Source organism: Eptesicus fuscus, chromosome 1 (genome assembly GCF_027574615.1).
Source record: "Eptesicus fuscus isolate TK198812 chromosome 1, DD_ASM_mEF_20220401, whole genome shotgun sequence".
In the NCBI taxonomy this organism is placed as follows: Eukaryota; Metazoa; Chordata; class Mammalia; order Chiroptera; family Vespertilionidae; genus Eptesicus; species Eptesicus fuscus.
This window is the reverse complement of record NC_072473.1, coordinates 11154342-11176568: the sequence shown is the minus strand read 5'-3', so window position 1 is coordinate 11176568 and position 22227 is coordinate 11154342. Positions and strand designations below refer to the sequence as shown.

Below are 22227 nucleotides of genomic sequence, written 5' to 3'. Positions count from 1 at the left end.
CAGGTGTTTCTGTTATTTCCCCCTTCATTTTAGCGCCTGATGAGTTCATAGTGGGAGAACGCACATCTAGCTGGCGATTTCCCCCTAGGAACCGTCCAGTTGTGGCTGAGGGACAGGTGTATTTGGGAAGAGTTCTGTCGCAGATTCTGCTGTGTACTGTGTCTCAGCTGATCTGAGTCTTAACTGGTAAAAACTTTGTCCTGGATCTTAACTGAGCTAGATCTTGCTTCTGAACTGTGTTAGGAAGTGTCTTCCCACTTGTTCAAGGACTTTCTTCAAGTGAGGAAGCCAAACAGAGCCTGCTACCCTAATACAGCGCATTCATTCCAGGGCCACAGGGGCCTCTCATGCAACCCAAGGGCTCCAAGAAGCCCTGGAATGGGCTGCCCGCCTGATGTGTCCTCTGGCCATCTCCCTGCCCCTGTCCCCTTTCTTCTCTGTGTGCAGCTCATTCATAGGACACACATCACAGTTTCAGTAACTTAAGAGCGACTTGTGCCCAGCCGGCGTGGCTCAGTGGTTGAGCATCAACCTCTGAACCAGGAAGTCACGGTTCGATTCCCGGTCACAGCACATGGCCTGGGTTGCAGACTCGATCCCCACGGGGGGGTGTACAGGAGGCAGCAGATCAACGATTCTCTCTCATCATCCATGTTTCTATCTCTCTCCTTTCCTTTAGCTCTCTGAAATCAAGAAAAACATTTTTTAAAAAAGAGTGACTTGCTTCGGTCCCAGTTTCAAATTCCCGTTAGCAAGTCTCTGAGCCCACTGGAGTGTCGCCCCCTGGGATACACGGTTGGCTGCTCCACGCCCACGCCTGTGAGGGGAGGAGGCACCCAGTTCTGAGATGTGTAAATGTTTAAGGAGGGCCTACTTGGTGCCAGGTGTATACCAGGTGCTGAGACACAGGGTGACCCAAAGGAAGCCCTGCCCCCTGGAGCAGTGCTGTGAGATGGGGTGCTGGCGGCCACTTTGGGGGCAGGCACTATAAATGAGGAAGCTTGGAAGCCTTAACTCAGAATACCCGAGAGGGCCCTGTGCCCATTTTTTTCCTGGCTTTCTCTTGACAAAGGGGTGATTGGTGGTTCGAGGATGTTCCATCTTCAGAGTCATTTTCACTGGGTCCCTTGAGGAAGGGCTCCTGCAGCGACCTGCACAGTTGTGCTTCTGAGTAAATAATGGGGTTATTTATACCCTTTGAGACCTCGGATTGTGTAACTGAACTCGGGTTCTCCTTTTGAGTTGGCTGCACTTAAAAAAATGTGGATGTGACTTTGGGGGCACTTGGGTGGCTTGGTGATGATAGCACGCTGTGGGGGTGGGGTACAGTTGTGACATTGTCTGGCCCTTTTAGGGAACCTGTGGGTTTTTAAATGGAGGAAGAGATGAAGACATGGTGAAAAACAGCCACTGCCTGGCGGAAAGATGTAGGGAAAAGGGGGCAGGGGACTGTCCCTCTAATATCTGGCTTCCTGCCTTTCCCCAGCTTCAGTGCCTTCTCTTGTCTCTCTCTTAGCTTCTCTTTGTCCCCTCACTCCATCTCTCATCCCTCACTCCCCTCACACCTTCCCTCTAGGTACCGCTCTCTCATCCAGGTCCTAGATTTCCCTATCTTCTCTCCCCCATCCTCTCATCCCATCTCTCTCCCCTCAGTCCCCCACACCTTTTTATTCCTACTTCCTTTCTCAATTAAACTTTCTCTTTCCTCCTCCCCTCTCCCCTCACTTCCCACATCTCCCCTCACTATACCTCCTCCCTCCATCCACCCTCTCCTAATCCTCCCTCTCTCATGCTCTCTCTCTCCTCCCCTTCCCTTCAGCATCTCTCTTTTGTGTCTAGTTTTCCCCTGCCCCTCTTTTCTTCATTCTCTCTCTACCACACCCCTCCTCTCCCATCCCTGTGTCTGTATCCCTTCTTGTTTCCTACAGCCCTTCTCCTCCATGTCCACCCTTCTACATACTTTCCTCCACACCACCTGCCTTTTCTTCCCCTTCTTACTAAGCTCCTCTTCTTCCTCCCTCTTTTCCTACCCCTCTACTTCCCCTTCCCCCCTCATCCCCCTTTGTCCCCTAACTCTCCCTCTCCCCTAACCCCTCTCTTTCCCTCATAGCTTCTCTCTCCTCTCCCATCCTCTCATCTCTCCCCCACTCCCTCTGTCTCCCATTGTCTCTCTCCCCTGAACCCTCTCCCACTCTGTGGTCTCTTCCCTCTTCTCTCTCTTTCTGTCTCTGTCTCTCTCAACACTCCCTTTCTTCCTTTCGCACACCCCTCCCAGTTCTGTGTCGTATTGCCCCAGGCCTCAGCATTTGCAACTGATATCACCACCTCCTTTGCTCAGTAAACAGTACTGTAGCCCATGGAACTAGATGAAGCTCTCATTTATACTGTGCAGTCTAAAGTCAATATGGCCACATGAGGATGTGTGGTCCCCTGAGGAAGAAGAAACCTTTGGGGAATGTGCCCCCTATATGCACCTCTAGGAAGGGCTCCTGCTACCCCAGAGGGCAGGAAGAGCTGGGGACTGGAGTGTCTGGCATGGGAGATCTCCCCAGCCCACAGCCTCAGGTGGCCTCTTTAAGAGCTGCTCCCTGCTGGTGAGGAGCTGTCCCTGAGTGAGGGTGTTAACAGAGGAGAGAGGGCCTTGTCTCCCCCAGTTGCTTATGGAAGTGGGGTTCTTGGGGTACCACTACAATAAGCATTTGGGGGGTGGCAGGAGGATGCAATATAGTATAAAACTTTATTTCCATGGAATTACACCCCTGGGTTTCTGGAGTGCCATTTCCCTTAATCCAGTCATAGAAGTATAGCTGGAGCTTCAGCAGAGCTAAAATCAGAGCCAGTGTCCAGAGTTTCCATATTGGAGCCAGGTCCAGGCCAGCATCAGGCTAGCTTAGCTTGTGTTTCCCGCTGCAGTCCATCAGTCCGTTGCGTGTGGGGTCCGCATGGCCAAGGGCTGTAGGGGCAAATGCTAGGAAGCCAAGAGCAAGCCAATAGCACAAGAGTGGGGAGCAACAAGAGAGAGAGTGCTAGCCGAAACCGGTTTGGCTCAGTGGATAGAGCGTCGGCCTGTGGACTGAAAGGTCCCAGGTTCGATTCCGGTCAAGGGCATGTACCTTGGTTGCGGGCACATCCCCAGTAGGGGTTGTGCAAGAGGCAGCTGATCGATGTTTCTCTCTCATCGATGTTTCTAACTCTCTATCCCTCTCTCTTCCTCTCTGTGAAAAATCAATTAAAAAAAAAAGGAGTGCTCCTTTGTTTAGGAGATTATGTATCCCAAACTTTTGTGTCCTTGCAGTGGCCACGCCTATTCTGGCCAATGATTCTGTTCACAGGTGTGATTGACAGGCAAGCACCTTTCCGATGTCACTCCAACTTTATTGGACATGTGTCTGTCTTTCCTTTGTCCAGTCCCCTTCCCCCAGCGTTTTGCAGGGACTAGGCTGATGGTTCCCTGGGGCGTGCAAAGCTGCAGCTTCCTGGTGAAGCTGCCTGAATGACGTGCCTATAGTGTCTGGCCTTCCCTTTGCTCCTTTCCTATTATGAATAACTAGCTAATCACAGTGGTATCAGTAGGAGGGATGGGTGTTTTCTTCTAGCTCCAATATTTTCTAAACTTAAAAGGGTTTTTATTATAAATATATAATGACTGCTTTATAGAGTTTAAAAAATAGGAAGCAGGAGAATTTAAATTGAACACCCATATGGTACCTCAATACAACCACTATGGCATATGTCTTTTCAGGCTTTTTTTAAAAATATATTTTTTATTGTTTACAGTATTACATATAGTAGTACATATATCTCCTTCCCCCCCCATTGACCTTCCCCCAGCCTCCCCTACCCCCTGTCCCATGCCCTCATCCCACCCCCCAGTGTCTTGTGTCCATTGGTTATGCTTATATGCATGCATACAAGACCTTTGGTTGATCTCTTTCCCTCCCTCCCCAACACTCCCCAGCCTTCCCGCTGTAATTTGACAGTCTGTTCGGTGCTTTACTGCCTCTGTATCTATCTTTTTATTCATCAGGCTTTTTACTGTATACTTGTGGATATATGTACATGTATTGTAATATATATAATTGTGGATCCTGGTGTGTTTTTTTCTCTTCATAGTCATCTTCAAAGCCAGCGTTTTTAGTAGCTGAATATTTGGGTTCATGAATCTTAAGTAACCATTCCCTACCATTTGAGCATTTAGGTTGCTTCTATAATGTTGATAGTATAAGTAATGATGTGATAGACATCATTTTTCTTTTTATCTTCTAAGGAAATCAAGTTGTAGGCAGGGTGACATTTCATATCCATTCTTTGTCTTCAGAGCCTCCAAATGACTGGAATGGTGCCTGTGGAATGATAACCAAGAGGAGTTTGGTCCATGGGACTTCTTACATGTGGATCAGCTGGGTACCTGCCATTCTTTTGTTTGCTTTCAGTGTTAAGTTCAAGAAACTGTGTGCTTATATGGCTTATCATCCCTTCTATACTGTGTGTGTGTGTGTGTGTGTGTGTGTGAGAGAGAGAGAGAGAGAGAGAGAGAGAGAGAGAGAGAGAGAGAGAGAAATCCCTGAAGGAGACTGCTTGTGTATAGGGGGGTTCACAGTTCACATTCCACAACCCAGTTCAATGTGGCATTTTGAGATGATTAATCCATCCAGGTTTAGTGCTCAGGTGTGAGGTTAGGTGATGCACAGTGAAAGATGAAACCCTTGGAGGTTTGGTTTCTTCTCTTCTCTTTCTTTTCCCCTCCCCTCTTTCCTTTTACTCATGCCCTGACTGGCATTTAAAGGAACCTGGTTTCCCAGACCTTAGGGTAAATTGTGCTGAGGCCCTGGGTCCTCAACGTGACTCCATATTTGGCTGGGATATGGGTCCAAGTCCCATGTTGAAAAGGGAAAAGTCATGGCTGAAATAGCCTTCCTGTGGTTTCCTAGCTTAGCTTTGTGTCATCATCAGACACTCCCCTAAAAATCTGTGCTCTTAGCTTCAAAGGCCACCAGGTAAAGGTAGCTAGAATCCCAGGATCCAGGCTGGAAGAAGCATCTTGAAGTGTTGCCTCTTGATGCATGTTTCGTTAATGGACAGCATTGTGTGAAGTATCCGCTTCTCAGCCACCAAGGGTGTGTCACATGTTAGTTCATGTACCTGGAAAAAATTAGTTGAATATTTATGATGCCCTCCCTGGGACAAGTCTTTGTGAAAGTTCTAAACTCCGTGATAATACATGTTAGAAAGCACTGGTAGCTAACTTGTACCATATACTTTCTCCCTTTGTAACATTTTCAAATTTCCAGCAAAACCAGCCTGCACTGGTATGACAAATGAGAAAGTTGACTCAATACTGCTGTATATTGGAATTCAATTACATCCTATGAGTGTTATTGAGTGACTGTCAAGAGGAAGATATGATAACTAGAGGAGCTCAAAGATAGCTGAAGTTCCACTCCATGGCACTTTTTAGTTCACTTTCATTTCCCTTTCAGGGGGAGACTATGATGTGATCATTTCATGAACCACACAATGAAGTGAGCAGTTAAACCAAAGGGTGTTTATTTGAACCAGTTCTGTTTATCCAGAAAGAAGGTGAAGTATCAATCTGAGGAACACACGTCAAGTTAGAAGACAACTTTCTGAGCTACTACTATGTTTATTTAGTCTCTGAAACTCCCTCCTCACTGAAGGTCTAGAGAAAAACCAAGCAGAGTAACAGGGTTTCTCAAGTCAGTAATGCAAAGTTCCCTTCATAAGGAAAAAATTCCCCAAGAATCCCTATTTTACTTTAAATTAAAAAAATATTTATTAGTTTTTTAATTTATTTCATTATTGCAGTAAAATATATATAACAAAAAAGTTACCATTTTAACTATTTTTTATTGTGGTAACATATACGTCACTTGAAATTTACCACTTAACTATTTTAAGTGTACAGTTCAGTGACATTAAGTATATTCACATTGTTGTACAACCATCACCAACATCCATCTCCAGAACTTTTCATCTTCTCCATCTGAAACTGCATATCTATTAAACACTAATTTCCTATTCCTCCTCTTCCCAGCCTCTTTCTGTCTCTAACGTTTTGACTGCTCCATGGACCTCATATAAATGGAATCATACAGTCTTTATCTTTTGTGACTGCCTTATTTCACATAATGTAATGTCTTCAAGGTTCATCCATGTTGTAGTGTGTGTCAGAATTCCATTCCTTTTTAATTGCCTTACACTTTTATTTATTTACTTATTTTTTATTTTTAATCCTTATCTGAGAATATTTTGTACTGATTTTTAGAAAGAGAAGAAGGAAGGAAGGGAGGAAGGGAGAGAGAGGAGAGGAGGGAGAAATATTGATAATGAGAGAGAAACAACAATCAGTTGCCCTTCGCACGCACCCTGACCAGGGATTGAACTCTCAACCTTTTGGTGTATGGATGATGCTCCAAACAACTGAGTCACTGGGTCAGGGAAATCGCCTTAAACCTTTTTTAAAATTTAGATTATTTGTTGTTTAAAGTATTATATAAGTCTAATTTTCCCCCATGGAACTCTCCCTGGCCATTCCCAACCCCCAGCTTTTAAATAATAATGCTATTTTGAAAATATAGGCACTTAACTAGATATAAGCTTCTATTGCTTTTAGCTCATTTGTAAGTATAAATCTGAAACAGGTTCACAAATTAAGTATAAATTAACCCAATAAAGCACAAATCAATACTAATGGGAGACACAATGGTGTGTTTTAGAAATGAAGTCATTGCTGGCAGTGTGACAGCACACACTCTGCCTGATGTGGCACAGTCTTTTGCATTCACTTTTCTCTTTTGTGTTCATCTCTTTCTCCCTTCAAACCACGGTGAACATCCTTCCCTCTTGCAGTGCCTTCTGAGGCCTTTACACGTGGAGCTATGACTTATAAAACAGTTTTGAGAGCAGATATGTTATTTGATACACTCTGACTATATGTCATATGGACGGTGTCAAGCATCATTATAGAATATACTAGTGGCCTGGTGCATGAAATTCGTGCACATTAAAAGGGGATTAATTAGAGGATATAATTTAATATTGCTATTTTCCATTTCTCTATAATAAGAGTGTCAGAGATGAAAGAAAATTAGTAAAATGTATAAGAAAACCTTCCTCCTGTCAGAGAATGGGGCGCACCACGGGACCCAGAGTCAAGTCCCCGCCCATCCACATGTGCCTCAAAATCGCATGAGACCCAGACCCGGCTGGCCCCTGCCCCCATTGGGCTAGATCCAGACCTGGCCAGTCCCACCCTTGTCAAGCCCCGCTGGGCAGGGGACTTAGCCTCAGGTCCCCTGGCCCAGTGCCAGGATGGGGTGTGTGGCCTGAGGTCCCCCAGCCCAGACTGGGGCTGGGAGGAGGCATGCCTTGAGGTCCCCTGTCAAGCCCTGCCAGGTAAGGGACATAGCCTGAGATCCCCTGTCAAGCCCCACTGGGCAGGGGGCACAGCCTGAGTTCCCCTGACCCAGCACTCGGGGTGCACCTTGAGGTCCCCCGCCAAGCCCTGCTGGGTGGGGAGCACGGCCTGAGGTCCCCTGTCAAGCCCCACCAGGCAGGGGGGCGCAGCCTCAGGTCCCCTGGCCCAGTACTGGGGCAGAGGGTGCGGCCTGAGGTCCCCTGTCAAGCACCATGGGGGTGGGGGAGGGTGTAGCCTCAAGTCCCTGCTGATTGCTCATTAAGACTCCTTATGGGAACTTGGCCTCAGCTGTGAGTGCAGCCATCTTTGTGACGGAGTGATGGTCAATTAGCATATTCCCTCTTTATTAGATAGGATACTTGTGAACCCGTCCCCCAATGTGCACTCTGGCTCCATCCTTCCCCTGCATTCTCTAGAGGAGATCGCCATAGTGAGACTTTTTGAAAACCATTTTCCCCCTTTTCTTTAAGAAACAGTTTTGCCGAAACCGGTTTGGCTCAGTGGATAGAGCGTCAGCCTGCAGACTGAAGGGTCCCAGGTTCGATTCCGGTCAAGGGCATGTACCTTGGTTGCGGGCACATCCCCAGTGGGGGGTGTGCAGGATGCAGCTGATTGATGTTTCTCTCTCATCGATGTTTCTGACTCTCTATCCCTCTCTCTTCCTCTCTGTAAAAAATCAATAAAAAAAAACAGTTTATCACTTCCATATGTATCTCCTAAAAACATTTTGTCTGGCTTTGCTTGGTTTTAGTTTTATGAAACTGGCATCTACACTGCACAGAAACTTGTGATTTGCTCTTTGTCTCTCATTTTGTAGTCCATTTATGAGGCCTGTTTGGCATTCCATTGTTCAAATGTGTCACCATGTAGTTATGCTTTCCACCAGTGATGGACCTTCTGCATTGCTCCAGGTTTTTGCTGCTTTGAATGGACCAGCTATTATCATTCTAATGTCTGTGGGTACACATGTGAAGTATGTTTTCTACAGGCATATATAGCAAGGAATAATTTTGCTGGATTTCAAGTTGCTTGATTTTCAAAGTGGTTGTGCTCGCATATGTTCCCAGTAAATGCGTGAATGAACAAAGTAATGAATGAAGAAGAGAACTCCTCATCGGAGCACAGAGTATGTGAGCTTTAGAAGCAAATGCCTAATTGCTTTTCAAAGTGTGTACTCCCAGAGTGGAAAAGTCTCTGCTGCTCCCATTCCCACCACCATTTGGTATCCCAGATGTATTAGGGTGGAGGCTGAAATGCTGTCACAGAGACCCCAAGATAGCATAGATGTCTATTTCCCACTCAGACTACTGCCTGCTGACTATTGGGGCTGTTCAGGGTGTGTGAATGGCTTTGTCTGCAATGTCATTGGGGTTGGGTTCCTTCTCTCTTATTGTTCCCCCACTGTTTCTAGGTTGTTGCCTTTGTTGGTAGAGTGGGAGCTGGCTCACCAGCTCACTGAGAGAGGGAAGTGGAGGGTGAGCAGCTCCCCTCTTTAAAGGATATGACTTGGAAACTGCTTGTGTCACTCCCACCCACACTCCATAGGCAAACACGTAGCTACAGTCTCAGCCCTGGTTGTGGGTAAGTCTAGGGCCGTGGTCAGCAAACTTCGGCTCGCGAGCCACATGCGGCTCTTTGGCCCCTTGAGTGTGGCTCTTCCACAAAATACCACGGCCTGGGCGAGTCTATTTTGAAGAAGTGGCGTTAGAAGAAGTTTAAGTTTAAAAAATTTGGCTCTCAAAAGAAATTTCAATCGTTGTACTGTTGATATTTGGCTCTGTTGACTAATGAGTTTGCTGACCACTGGTCTAGGGCAACATAATCTCCAGCCAGACAGCCCTGTGCCCAACACAAACTGGGGTTGTATTAGTTTGCTGTTGCTGCTGTAACAAATTACCTCAAAGTTAATGGCTTAAAACAGCACAGAGTTATTGTCTTACAGTTCAGGGGCTCAGAAGTCCAAATGGGCTAGCAGGGCTGGTTCCTTCTGGAGGCTCTGGGGAGCATCTCTTTTCTTGTCCTTTTCCATATTCTAGAGGTGGCCCACAGTCCTTGGCTGGTGGCCCCTTCCTTGCATCCCTCCAAACTCTGCCACCACATCTCCTCTGTCTCTTCTGCCTCCTTCTTCCATCTTTTAAGGGCCCTAGTGATTACACTGGGTTTCCCCAGATAACCCTTATCTCAAGATCCTCAGCTTATTCACATCTGCAAAGTCTCTTTTTCCAGGTTAGGTGATATATTCACGAGTTCCTGGAGTTAGCATATAGACATGTGGTGATAACATATAGACAGAATAATGCCCCCACCACATGCCTATATGGAGGAATGGAGGGAAGGTTCTATTTCTGAAAGGAGGAAGGGGACACTGGAAGATAATATCAGTCTGCTACATCATACGACTACATTTTTGCCAGTCTCATGGCTGGGGATATATTTTAAAGGTATTAAATTTTCAGAGCTGGCGAACTTATTAAACTTATTCCTTAGGGTCACATGTCAGAATCACACAAGAAAACTGTGTTGGGGGGGGGGGGGAGTCTGCATCCTTCCTCATGGATGACTGTCCTCCATCAGTCCTCTGTTTGCCACATTCCTTTCATGAAGGCTATTTCCAACTGTTCTACTTATAGTTTCCTCAGAGAAGTTAACAAAGCAGCTAGCATCCCTAGGGTTAAATACACACTGTGTATTAAGAGCCTGGCACACAGTAGGGGCTCAGATGAATTACAAATAAACAACAAAAAAGGCCACGACTAGCACATTGTACCAGAGCCCTCTTGTGCATAAGGACTCCCTCATCATACATGTTGTGCATACAGTAGGTACACTTATCAAACTTCCCTTTCCCAATACTTTTTGGCCCTCCAACTTGTGTGTTCATCTGTGTGTGTGTGTGTGTGTGTGTGTGTGTGTGTGAGTGTGTGTGTGTAGAGAGAGAGAGAGAGACACAGAGAGAGAGAGGTGTTTTTGACATGTGCTATGGACTGAGTGTGTTCCCACAAAATTCACATGTTGAAACCCTAATAATCCCCAATGTGAAGGTGTTTGGAGGTGGGGCTTTTAGGAGGTAATTAGGTCACGAGGGTGGAACCCTCATGATGGGATTAGTGCCCTTATAAGAAAGCATGTCCCTGCCTCCTTGATCCTGGACTTTCAGCCTCCAGAACTGTAATTGATAAGCATTTGTTGTTTGTCACCCAGTCTATAGTATTCTTGTTATGGGAGAGAAGGGGCAAACGTGAGAGCTACGGTGGTATCTATTTGGAAGACTGCAAATGTTTACATCAATGTTGATAGATACATAGAAGTTTTGGAAAATGATCCAGTTTAAATAATCTGAAATTATAAATTTTCTCTTTCAGTCAGGATGTAGAAATAATGTGAAAACAAATCAGTACTTATCTCGCCAGGGAATTAATTGTGTCTTAAAATGGGCTGCTGGACTCAGTCCTGTGGACTGAGAGCAGGTTCTGGATACACTGGGCTTATGAGTGGTAAGGGGTGGGAAGAGTCTGTGGTAAGGTTGCTGTGGGGGATGTTCTAGAAATCCAGTGTAGAAAATAATCTTAGGCTTGTTAGGAGCTGTGAGAGCCATACGGGTTGTCTCAAAGTGGCCCATGGTGCTTTACAAATCTAGAGTTGCCAGTGTTGGAGAATCAGATTAAGATCTCACATAACATTTAAGATCCCTGGCTGCTCTTAAACACAAGGTCTTCTGATAACCCTGGATTGGCATTCCTGGTTGTCTGCAGTTTGTACAGGTCTGTTCAGATGGGCAAGTATGTGGGTTCAGTTTGCCAGGCTCCCCACCACTCCCTATTGCCTTCCAGATATGAGCCACGATTGACAGTCAGTTGCTAGAGGTATCAGGCTCATGCTCTTATTTCCAGATCTCCTTACCCTCTTGGGTGCCCTGCCTACCCCTTCAAATACCTCTGATCTTAAGAATTAGAATTATCTCCCACAATTACAACCAGATTGTGCTCTCTGGTGGAGCTGAATCATTCTTTCAGAGAGAGTTGCTGAAAATTTGCAGGTCACAATGATTATGTGAACCTCTAGGTGGAAATGCTATTTAATGATTGACTCCAGGTCACTCTCCTTTGAATGCTCCAGTCACACCCAACAGGGCTGGTATGTTGTTTTTCATCTGATAACCTTGGTCCCACCATGTGTCTGCCTGGCCCATGAGGGAGAAATAACAATAGTTCCCAATATCCCAGGTTCCTCTCACTCATCTGAGCTTTAATTTGAGAACCCAGATGCCACCAGTGCCTGCTGCCCTTCCCCTAGACCAGCTTTGTCATTGACATTGGCTGCTGACACACGTGTGTTGGCTCTGTGCTGGGTGTGCCTTGGGAGCCACTGTTTTAAAATAGATTGTCCTGTCAAGAGCACCCAGGTGGTGGACCTTCAGTGGTAGGAAAATATATTTAAAGGCACAGCATGACTGGAGAGTTCTGAATCACCCCATTTAGAGATGTCTTTCAGGGGTGGGATATGAAAAAGTAAAACCAGGGCCAGTTTGAGTAGTCCTGTAGGTAAGCATGTTTCTGCACCTCTTGAGGTGGGGGGAGCAGGGTGGGGTTGGAACAGGGGGGAGGAGCGGAGCCTCATTCTGTGCTAGCTCAGTTTCCCTCCTCCCCCAGTCTGGCAGCTTGTTTTAGGAATATTCTTTGTTTTTTCTTCTGCCATAGGTTGCTGTCTTGTGATAATGGGGGTGGGGGGGGAAGCTAAGTTGATAATTTGTCAAATTTATGAGCATCAGTTTTTGGATATAAGGGAGGGAAAACTTTCTGTGGTGATGACTCAGGCATCTGCCAGAATCATTAGTCCTTGACTGGCTCCCGCAGCACCGTCGCTTCCCTGTCCTCCAGGGGCTCTCCCCGATCCCATCCCTCCACTTTGTCCTAGGCCCCGTCTGGGAAATATTGGCTTTCAGCCTGGGACTGACGAGTTCTTGCTTAGGAGAGGGAAGGGAAAAGCATGCCTGACTAAAATAATTCATGGCTGCTACAGTCAGAATTTCACTTTCCTGGGTTTTTAATTATAAATTGGAAGAAACCACCAATTGGGGATGAGTTATTTATTTTGGAGGGGGGAGACATGAGACATCTTTTTTTTTTTTTTTTTTAATCTTTGCTCTGCTGGAAAATGCAAGGAAATCCGATTTGTTGTAGGCAGACATCATTCCCTCTTCCCTTGCTTCCCTCCCTCCCTTCCCTCTCCTAGCCGGATGGATGCAAGAAGGGTCACTGCTTGAGGAGAGGGCACAGGGCACGTGCTGGCTCAGGAAGTCCCAGCAGGGACTGCAAGGATCCCCCAAGTCATGCTCTGTGGACTGCAGTTCCTTTGGCGCCAAGGTGAAGACCATGGCCGTCTCCTCCGCGCTGGTGTCCTGGCACCTGGCACAGTGTCTCAGCCACGCTGGGCAGCAAAAGAAACATCTTTGGTGACTGAGTGAAAACAACATGTGATGTATGACTCTAAAGCCAGAATCTCATTTCCCCAAAGTGGAAATTGGTATTTAATTGTATTGCTTAGGCTCATCTCCTGCGCACATCACATATGATGGTCAGGGGCACCTGAGAGAGTCAGTGCTGCTCAGTCTTCCCTGCTGTTGGTCCTGTCGTTTTGTAAGGTATATTTACATGTTTGGAAATATTTCTCTTTGGAGAGATCTGAGGAAATAAGTAAAAATTATTCATTAATGTGGTTGGTAGGAGAATTTTGGCCTCATGCCAGCATTTGTGTCCAATGACTTCTACCATACCTGTGACCCTTGCTAAGCCATTAACAGACATTTCTTTTGCACTAAACTCGTCAAGAAGAAGAACCCAATCAGTGATTGCTCCTGGTAAAGGGTGCACTGTCGTGAGGGCAGCTGGCTGGCTGGCTTGTTTTACTGTCCAAAGTTTCCTTGCCATGGTCCCCCACTTTACAAGTATTTCTCTTTATCTTTCTTAGTTGTGGCCAGTGTTCAGACTTGCCACACTTCCTCCTGGGGATGTAATGAAGCACATGCGTGGGCCCTGGGTTGTGTAGAGCAGATTCGAGATAAGGGAGCCAATGTGCTCATTTCTGCAGGGTCCTCATCCTGCATTTTAGGGAAGTGTCGCTGGCCCTCTGTGCAATGTACCATGTTTTTCTTCTCCTTTCCTCTTGTTCTACTTTATGTGTAGCCTGAACCCTGTCCCTGGCGTTTTGCTTCAGGATTTTTTTTTTCTTCCTCCCCAGGGAGTAATTGCTTAGAAAATGCCCTCTTGTCAAAAACATAAAGTCTCCAATATAATTTGGTAATGGAAACGCCATTTTGGCTTAATTCCAAAATTTGTCATTTGGCTTATATTTTATTTTTAAAAATTTCTTTATTGATTAAGGTATTACATGTGTCCGTATTCCCCCATTACCCCCCCAACCCCCCATTCATGCCCTTATACCCCTATTGTCTGCGTCCATTGGTTAAGCTTATATGCATGCATACAAGTCCTTTGGTTGATCTCTGCCCCTTACCCCCACCCTCCCCTCCCCTCCCTGAGGTTTGACGTTCTGATCGATGTTTCTCTGTCTCTGGATCTGTTTTTGTTCATCAGTTTATGTTGTTCATTATAGTCCATAAATGAGTGAGATCATGTGATATTTATCTTTCTCTGCCTGGCTTATTTCACTTAGCATAATGCTCTCCAGTTCCATCCATGTTGTTGCAAATGGTAAGAACTCCTTCTTTTTTACCGCCACGTAGTATTCCATTGTGTAGATGTACCACAGCTTTTTCATTGGCTTATATTTTAGCCGTTGCTAATGGTTCGGGAGATTGCGGCACGATGGCAGGTCCCTTTGGAAGCTGCTTGTGGTGACTGGGCTGTCGGCTGTCTGCTTTTGTCAGTGTGTGAACACTCATTTGGGGACCGGTGCACTGTCACAGGCACTCCAATCTTTTAATGCTTTCATGCTTTGAGAATTCTAGGAACCCTATGTCGCTTCACAGGTAACTTAAGACTTGCTCAAAATAGAGCTTAAATGGCCCCACGGTTCTAGCATTGTAAGTCATAGCCCTTCATTTTTAGGCCAGCCTTTGTTAGCCCTAACTACTGTCAAGCCTGGGTAATAGGAATCATTAAACAGGACCTTGTTGTTTGGATGCGGTTAGAGTTTGAACCCTACCTCCCAGCTAGTTGGAAAGAGAACCCCACTCTGTTGAAATGTGGAGTGTTGACTGCCATGAGGCTTTCCCTCTTTACCCCCACCCTCTATTCAGGAGGATTCTGTTTCACTGTGCACTTAGGGTACTCGCCACTAACACACACACACACACACACACACACACACACACACACACACACACGCTGAAAAGAGTGAATTCTGGCTCTCTGGGAATTTATGGCACTAGTCAAACAAATAACCAGAACAGATTGGCATACACCAGCTTCGAGACCATTGAAGAAGGATGCTGAGATGAAATCCACGCACTGTGGGGTTTGGATGGTCTGAATGGAAATTGTCATCTCTATACTTAGTTGCAAATTGATGCATCAGATGATAGGTAAGACTAGGCTTAAATTCCATTGCTCATTTCATAAGTAATAATCTCATTTTACTATCCCCATTCTTGCCCACCTTCAGTTACAGAAATAACTCTGAGTGGGTTTTCTTTTTAAAGATCTGTGTCAAGCAGATACCACATAAAAATGGCACAAGCCAAGTATTTTATTTAGAATTGCCCTGTGACACGAAACCATGGGTGTTTTCTGTCCCTGGGCACTGGTTTCTTTGGATGGAAGGCCTAAGGAAATGGAGGCCAATGGCAGCCAGTGGCACGGAGCCAGGCCTTCAGGGGAGACAACTTGAAAGTGTTGTGGATGTTGCATAGATAGTTTTACTTAAAGAATCACTTATTCAGCAGGCCTAAAACAAGCTACTGTAGCGTTTGATAACTAGGTGTATTTATTTCCTATTGTTCCACAAAATTAGAATTTTTACCACAATTAGGAGAATTTTAAGTTTTCCCCCCATATTAGGCTTAAAACAACACAAATTTATTATCTTACTGTTCTGTAGATCAGAAATCTGATTTGGGTCTAAATGGGCTAAAATCAACATATTGAGAAGGCTGCATTCCTTTTTGGAAACTCTAGGGAGATTTCAATTCCCCTTGCCTTTCCTTTTCCCTTTCCTTTTCTCTTTCCCTTTCCCTTTCCCTTTCCGGTATCTAGAGACTGCTCATATTCCTTGGCTCATGGCCCCCTCCCTCCATCTTCAAAGCCTCTAACAGTGAGTCATGTTCTTCTCATATCGCATCATTCTGACCTCTTTGCACACAACTTAAACTTTTAAGGATCCTTAAGATTATATTAGGTCCACCTGGATGATTCAAGCTATTCTCCCTATTTTAAAGTCAGCTGATGAACAGTCTTAATTCCATCTGCAACTTTAATGTCCCCTTGCTGGTATTCACAGGTTCTAGGGCCAAAGGTCAGTCATTTTGGTGGCAGCCTGTATGCAAGACGGAGTCCATCTTTGCAGAGTTTGAGGAAGTTGAGAGGGAGATTTCTCTCAGCCCAGCAGGCCATGAAGTTTGTCAGGTGCTTTGTTTCTCTGTAGGACTGTCCTGGCATTTGGTGATCCCAGCTGGGACCCTCACCTAGCGCTACCCTCCCAGGGTTGCTGGAACTGGGGGGATGGCCTTGAAAAAGAGCAGGGAATTGGGATGGCTGGTAACAGCTGGGCTGACCAGCAAGAGAGGAATGAGGAAGCAGGGGGACGAGAACAGGAAATGACAGAAGAGTCTGCCCCTTGGGAGGAAGAAAATAGAAGATGGGGTTGGTTACATCTGGCCCCAAAGAAAATAAAAGCCTGGGTTTTTTTTGTTGTTGTGTGCTTTGTGGTTGATTCCATTGTTGAGTCAACTTGGAGACTCTGGACTAAATAAATTAGTTTGGTCATGTTTTGGACATCCAGTATACTCCAGCCCCTACAAGCCCCAAGGGTTCAGTGTGGACACTTGGTATCCCAGGGGAGGCTTATCACTATCCAAACAGCTCCCTCTGGAGAGAGTAACTGCCCAGCTGAAGACCTTGTCCCAGGAGGGCTTTGCTCTGGGGAGTATAGAATGAGCTGGCATATGCCGCCAGAGCCATAAACATGTTCTCAGGAATTTTAAGAAATAATGTGTTGCGAACTGATGACCTAAACTGGTTGGCCTTTGAAGAATTGTCAGATTCTTTGGGGAAACAATTGAAGGGAGCCTTGTACGTCCTTTCCCACATTCTCACGACCAGGAGGAATGTTACAGGAAAAACATATCTCAGACCAATTGTGGCCACTCACCCAGACAATTGTTACCAAGCAGGCACAGAAGGAGCCCTCAATCTGTCCTTCCATCTTAGCAAAACTAGTGCTCCCTGACTAACAGAGAGACATTCAAGACAGATGTGATGGGGTTCCAGGGGCAGCACTCAGTTAGCCCCCTGGGAGGGGAAAGGGCCCTCCTTTAATGGTCCACCATGGGCCTTAACACACTCCAGGGCCCCTCTTTGCCCCTCTTTGAACGGGATGGACTGCTGGTCTTTCTAGATTCTTCTACATGGTTCTTGCTAGGGTCAAGATGCCAGTACAGTATTTTCACCCAATCTGGAGAGCAAGGAGCCGTTGCTCATTTCCATTATATTATTGACCAGTCTGGGGCAAAGGGGTTCTGATTAGTCTTTCAAATACTGACCCACCATCTCTGCAGTGTTCTCTTCTGATTTGGGTACATCAAATATGAACTGAGCACCTGCAGGGTAAGGATTAACTGACATATGTCTATATATCACACTGTCTATTTTTTAAGGATGAATTGATTAAAATTCATTTTTAACTTTTTATTTTTCCTTTAAACTTAAGGAAAAGATACAAAAGTAGCATAGTTTTCATATTCCTCATTCAGCTTCCCCTAGTGTTCACATCTATATTTATAAAAGCCCAGTGACCGAATGGCAGAACGACCAGAACGACGGGTTAAACAATCACTATGATGCGCACTGACCATCAGGGGGCAGACGCTCAATGCAGGAGCTGCCCCCTGGTGGTCAGTGCGCTCCCACAGTGAGAACACAGCTCAGCTGACCAGGATGAGTAGCACTCCCATAGCTGCTGATCCCTGCAGGCCACACCTCCCACTAGTGCACAAATCCGTGCACTGGGCCTCTAGTCTTACATAATCATAGTACTGTTATCAGAACCAGGAAATCAACATTGGTGTAATAGTATTCACTAATAATCTTATTTAATTTCATCAGTTTTCTACTAATGCCTCCCCTCCTTTTTTTTTGTTCTTGGATCCTATTCAGGTTCCCACATTGCATTTAGTTGTTATTGTTCCTCAGTCTCCTAAAATCAGTGACATTTCCTCAGTCCTTTCTTGTCTTTCATGACCTTAACACTTTTGAAGAGTATTGATCAGTATTTGGTTGAATGTCCCTCAGATTGGGTTTTCTCGTGATTGGACTAAGATTATGCATTTTTATAGTGATGAGATACATATAACATAAAATTTACCATTTTGATCATTTTAAGTATACAATTCTGTGGCATAAGTACATTCACAATGTTGGGCAACCATCATGACTATTTCCAGAACTCTTTATCATCTCAGACAGAAACTTAAGTGGTCGCACTCCATTACCCGCTTCCCCCAGACCATAATAACCTCTGTTCTACTTTCTGTCTTTGATTTTGCCTGTTCTAGGTACCTCATATAAATGGAATTATATAATATTTTTCTTTCTGTGACTAGCTCCCTTCACTTAACACAGTGTTCTCAACGTTCATCCATGTTGTGGCATGTATCAGAACTTCATTCCTTTTTAAGGCTGAATAATACTCCATTGTATGGATCACATATTCTTATCCATTCATCTGTTGATAGACACTTGGGTTGCTTCCACCTTTTGGCTATTGTGAATAGTACCTCTATGAACATGGGTGTACAGGCATACCTCATAAATATTGCGGGTTCAGTTTCAGACTACCATAGTAAAGTGAATATCACAATAAAGCAAATCACATAAATTTTTTGGTTGCCCAGTGCATATAAAGTTATGTTTACACTATATTGTAGTCTATTAAGTGTGCAATAGCATTATGTACATACCTTAATTTAAAAGTATTTTATTACTAAAAACTGCTAACCATCATCTGAGCTGTCAGTGAGTCATAAACTTTTTGCTGGTGGAGGGTTTTGCCTCGATGTTGGTGGCTGCTGACTGATCAACATGGTGGTTGCTGAAGGTTGGGATGGATGTGGAAATTTCTTAAAATAAGACAACAATGATGTTTGCCTCAGTTGACTCTCTTGTGAATGATTTATCTGTAGCATGTGATGCCATTTGATAGCATTTGCCCACAGTACAACTTCTTTCAAAATTAGATTCATTCCCCTCAAACCCGATTATTGCTTTATCAGCCAAGTTTATATGATATTTTGAATCATTGGTTGTCATTTCAACAACCTTCACAGCATCTTCACCAGGAATAGATTCCATCTCAAGGAACCACTTTCTTTGCTCATCCATCAGAAGCAACTCCTCATCCGTTGTAGTTTTATCATGAGACAGCAGCAGTTCAGTCACATCTTCATCTACTTTTAATTCTAGTTATCTTGCTATTTCAACCATAGTTACTTTCTCCACTGAAGTCTTGAACCTCTCAGAAGCATCCATGAGGGTTGGAATCAACTTCTTCAAACGCCCGTTAATGCTGATATTTTGACCTCTTGCTAGGAATCACAAATGTTTTTAGTGGCACTTAGAATGGTGAATCCTAATGAGGAACCAAGATGGCGGCATAGTTAAACAACTAATCTGCTGCCTCACACAACAATTTCAAAAATACAACTAAAAGACAAAAACGTCTACCACCCAGAACCACGGGAAAGCTGGCTGAGTGGAAGATTTACAACTAAGAAGAGAAAGAAGCACAATCGCTGAAAAGCTGAGGTACGGAGGCACGCGAATCGGGCCGGAGGCGGGCGGCTGGGTGCGCGGCTTTTCTTCAACCCGCAGGGAGACAAGCTCCCGATCACTCTGAAATCCAGTTTCTGGGGACACTCGGGGGACCCAGGCACCTACAGGGAGAAGCTGGACTCTCGGCCATCGGGTCGGAAAGTGAGAGTGACTTTTTTGCAGTGGTGCGCCCAGCAATCATTGTTTACTGCGCTGGAGCGCGGGGCGCAGGGACTTGGAAACGTGGAAAGGCAGAGACGGCTGACGGCAGCCATCGCCGTTGGCCACGACCCAGCCTAGTGACGCCCTGAGACCCCGCCCAGCCCTGAGGCCCCGCCCTGAGGCCCCGCCCCGCACATTCTACAAACCCGCCCCGGCTCCACACAGCGGCTTTTGCATATAAATGGCCTGTTCTGGAGCAGCTTAACCAACTGCAGCTCCAGTCAGACTGCTCCAAAACCGCCCAAGCAAAGGAGGAGAAAACTAGCCCTTGCTGTAGCTCCTGCTGGGGGACACACAGTACACAAGGGTATACCAAGAGTGTCCACCTCAAGTAACTGGGAGGCTGACCCGTTGAACCAATAGGACACCTAGTACACAAAACTACCCTACCAACTTAGGGAAGCAGAGAATATGAGAAGGCAAGGAAACAGATCACAAATCAAAGAAATGGAGGAGAACAAGCGACTGGACATAGAGTTCAAAACCACGGTTATAAGGTTTTTCAAGAATTTCATGGAAAAGGCCGATAAATTCCATGAGGACCAACTAGAAATTAAACATACACTGACTGAGATAAAAAATATTATACAGAGACCCAAAAGCAGACTAGAGGATTGCAAGAATCAACTCAAAGATTTGGAATACAAAGAGGCCAAGGACACTCCTCCAGAGAAGCATGAAGAGAAGAGAATTCAGAAAGTTGAAGATAGTGTAAGAAGCCTCTGGGACAACTTCAAGCGAACCAACATCAGAATTATGGGGGTACCAGAAGAAGAGAGAGAGCAAGATGCTGAAAACCTATTTGAAGAAATAATGAACGAAAACTTCCCCCACCTGATGAAAGAAATAGACTTACAAGTCCAGGAAGCGCACAGAACCCCAAACAAAAGGAATCCAAAGAGGACCACACCAAGACACATCATAATTAAAATGCCAAGAGCAAAAGACAAAGAAAGAATCTTACAAGCAGCAAGAGAAAAACAGTTAGTTACCTACAAGGGAGCTCCCATACGATTATCAGCTAATTTCTCAACAGAAACCATGCAGGCCAGACGGGAGTGGCAAGAAATATTCAAAGTGATGAATAGCAGGAACCTACAACCAAGACTACTCTACCCAGCAAAGTTATCATTCAGAATTGAAGGGCAGATAAAGAGCTTCACAGATAAGAAAAAGCTAAAGGAGTTCATCACCACCAAACCAGCATTATATGAAATGCTGAAAGGTATTCTTTAAAAAGAGGAAAAAGAAGAAGAAAGATAAAAATTATGAACAACAAATACATATCTATCAACAAGTGAATCTAATAGTCAAGTGAATTAAAAATCTGAGGAACAGAATAAACTGGTGAACTTAATAGAATCAGGCATAGAATGGGAGTGGATTGATAATTCTCAGGGGGAAAGGGGTGTCTGTGTGGGGAGTATGGGAAGAGACTGGAGAAAAATCATACATCTATGGATAAGGACAGCGGGGGGGGAGGTAAGGGAGGAGGAGGGGTAGGAACTGGGTGGCGGGGAGATATGTGGGGAAAAAGGAGAAACAATTGTAATCTAGAATGGTGAATCCTTTCCAGAGGTTTCAATTTACTTTTCCCCAGATCCATCTGAGGAATCACTATCTATGGCAGCTATAGCCTTACAAAATGTATTTTTTTTCAATTACAGTTGACATTCAATATTGTATTAGTCTCAGGTATACAGTATAGTGGTTAGACATTTATATAACTAACAAAATGACCCCCCCAATAGGTCTTGAACCCATCTGACACAATACTTGGTTATTATACTATTATTGATTATATTCCCTAAGCTGTACTTTACATCTCCATAACTATATTGTAACTATGAAATGCATCTATATATATAAAAGCCCTGCAACCAAACGGTGGACCGACCAGAATGACTGGGCGACCAGTCGCTATGATGCACACTGACCACCAGGGGGCAGACGCTCAATGCAGGAGCTGCCCCCTGGTGGTCAGTGCACGCCCACAGTGGGAGCGCTGCTCGGCTGACCGGGATGAGCAGCGCTCCCACAGGGGGCCAATCCCCACAGGCCACACCCCCACCAGTCCGTGCACTGGGCCTCTAGTTTCTCAACACATTAAGCACCCAGTCAGTCACCGGTGACTGACACTATACTTTCTATCGGAAGACAAAACCGGCTGGGTGCTTAACGTGTTAAATAATAAGGCTTGGAAGTCAAAATTACTCCTTGATCCATGGACTGCAGAATGGATGTTGTGTTAGAAGGCATGAAAACAACATTAATCTCATTGTACATTTCCATCAGAGCTCATTGGTGGCCAGGTGCATTATCAGTGAGCAGTGATCAGGGTGGGACAAAGTAGGTTTACAGTTGTGAGTACACAAAACACAGAATTTATTCTTGTATATTATTTATTAATTATTGTATTATTTTTTCATACAAACAACTGTAAACCTACTTTTGCCCCACCCTGTATTTTGAAAGCAATCTTTTTCTGAGCAGTAGGTTTTAACAGGGCATAAAACATTCAGTAAACTAGCAAACCATGTTATAAACAGATGTGCTGTCATCTACTCTTTGTTGTTCTATTTA

At 45.0% G+C, this 22227-nt stretch overlaps 1 protein-coding gene across 1 annotated transcript in view; it reads left to right on the top strand.

Annotated features, from left to right (window-relative positions):
- Window positions 1–22227, top strand: part of SH3KBP1 (SH3 domain containing kinase binding protein 1) — a 339627-nt gene that overhangs the window by 12869 nt on the left and 304531 nt on the right. The window lies entirely within an intron of this gene.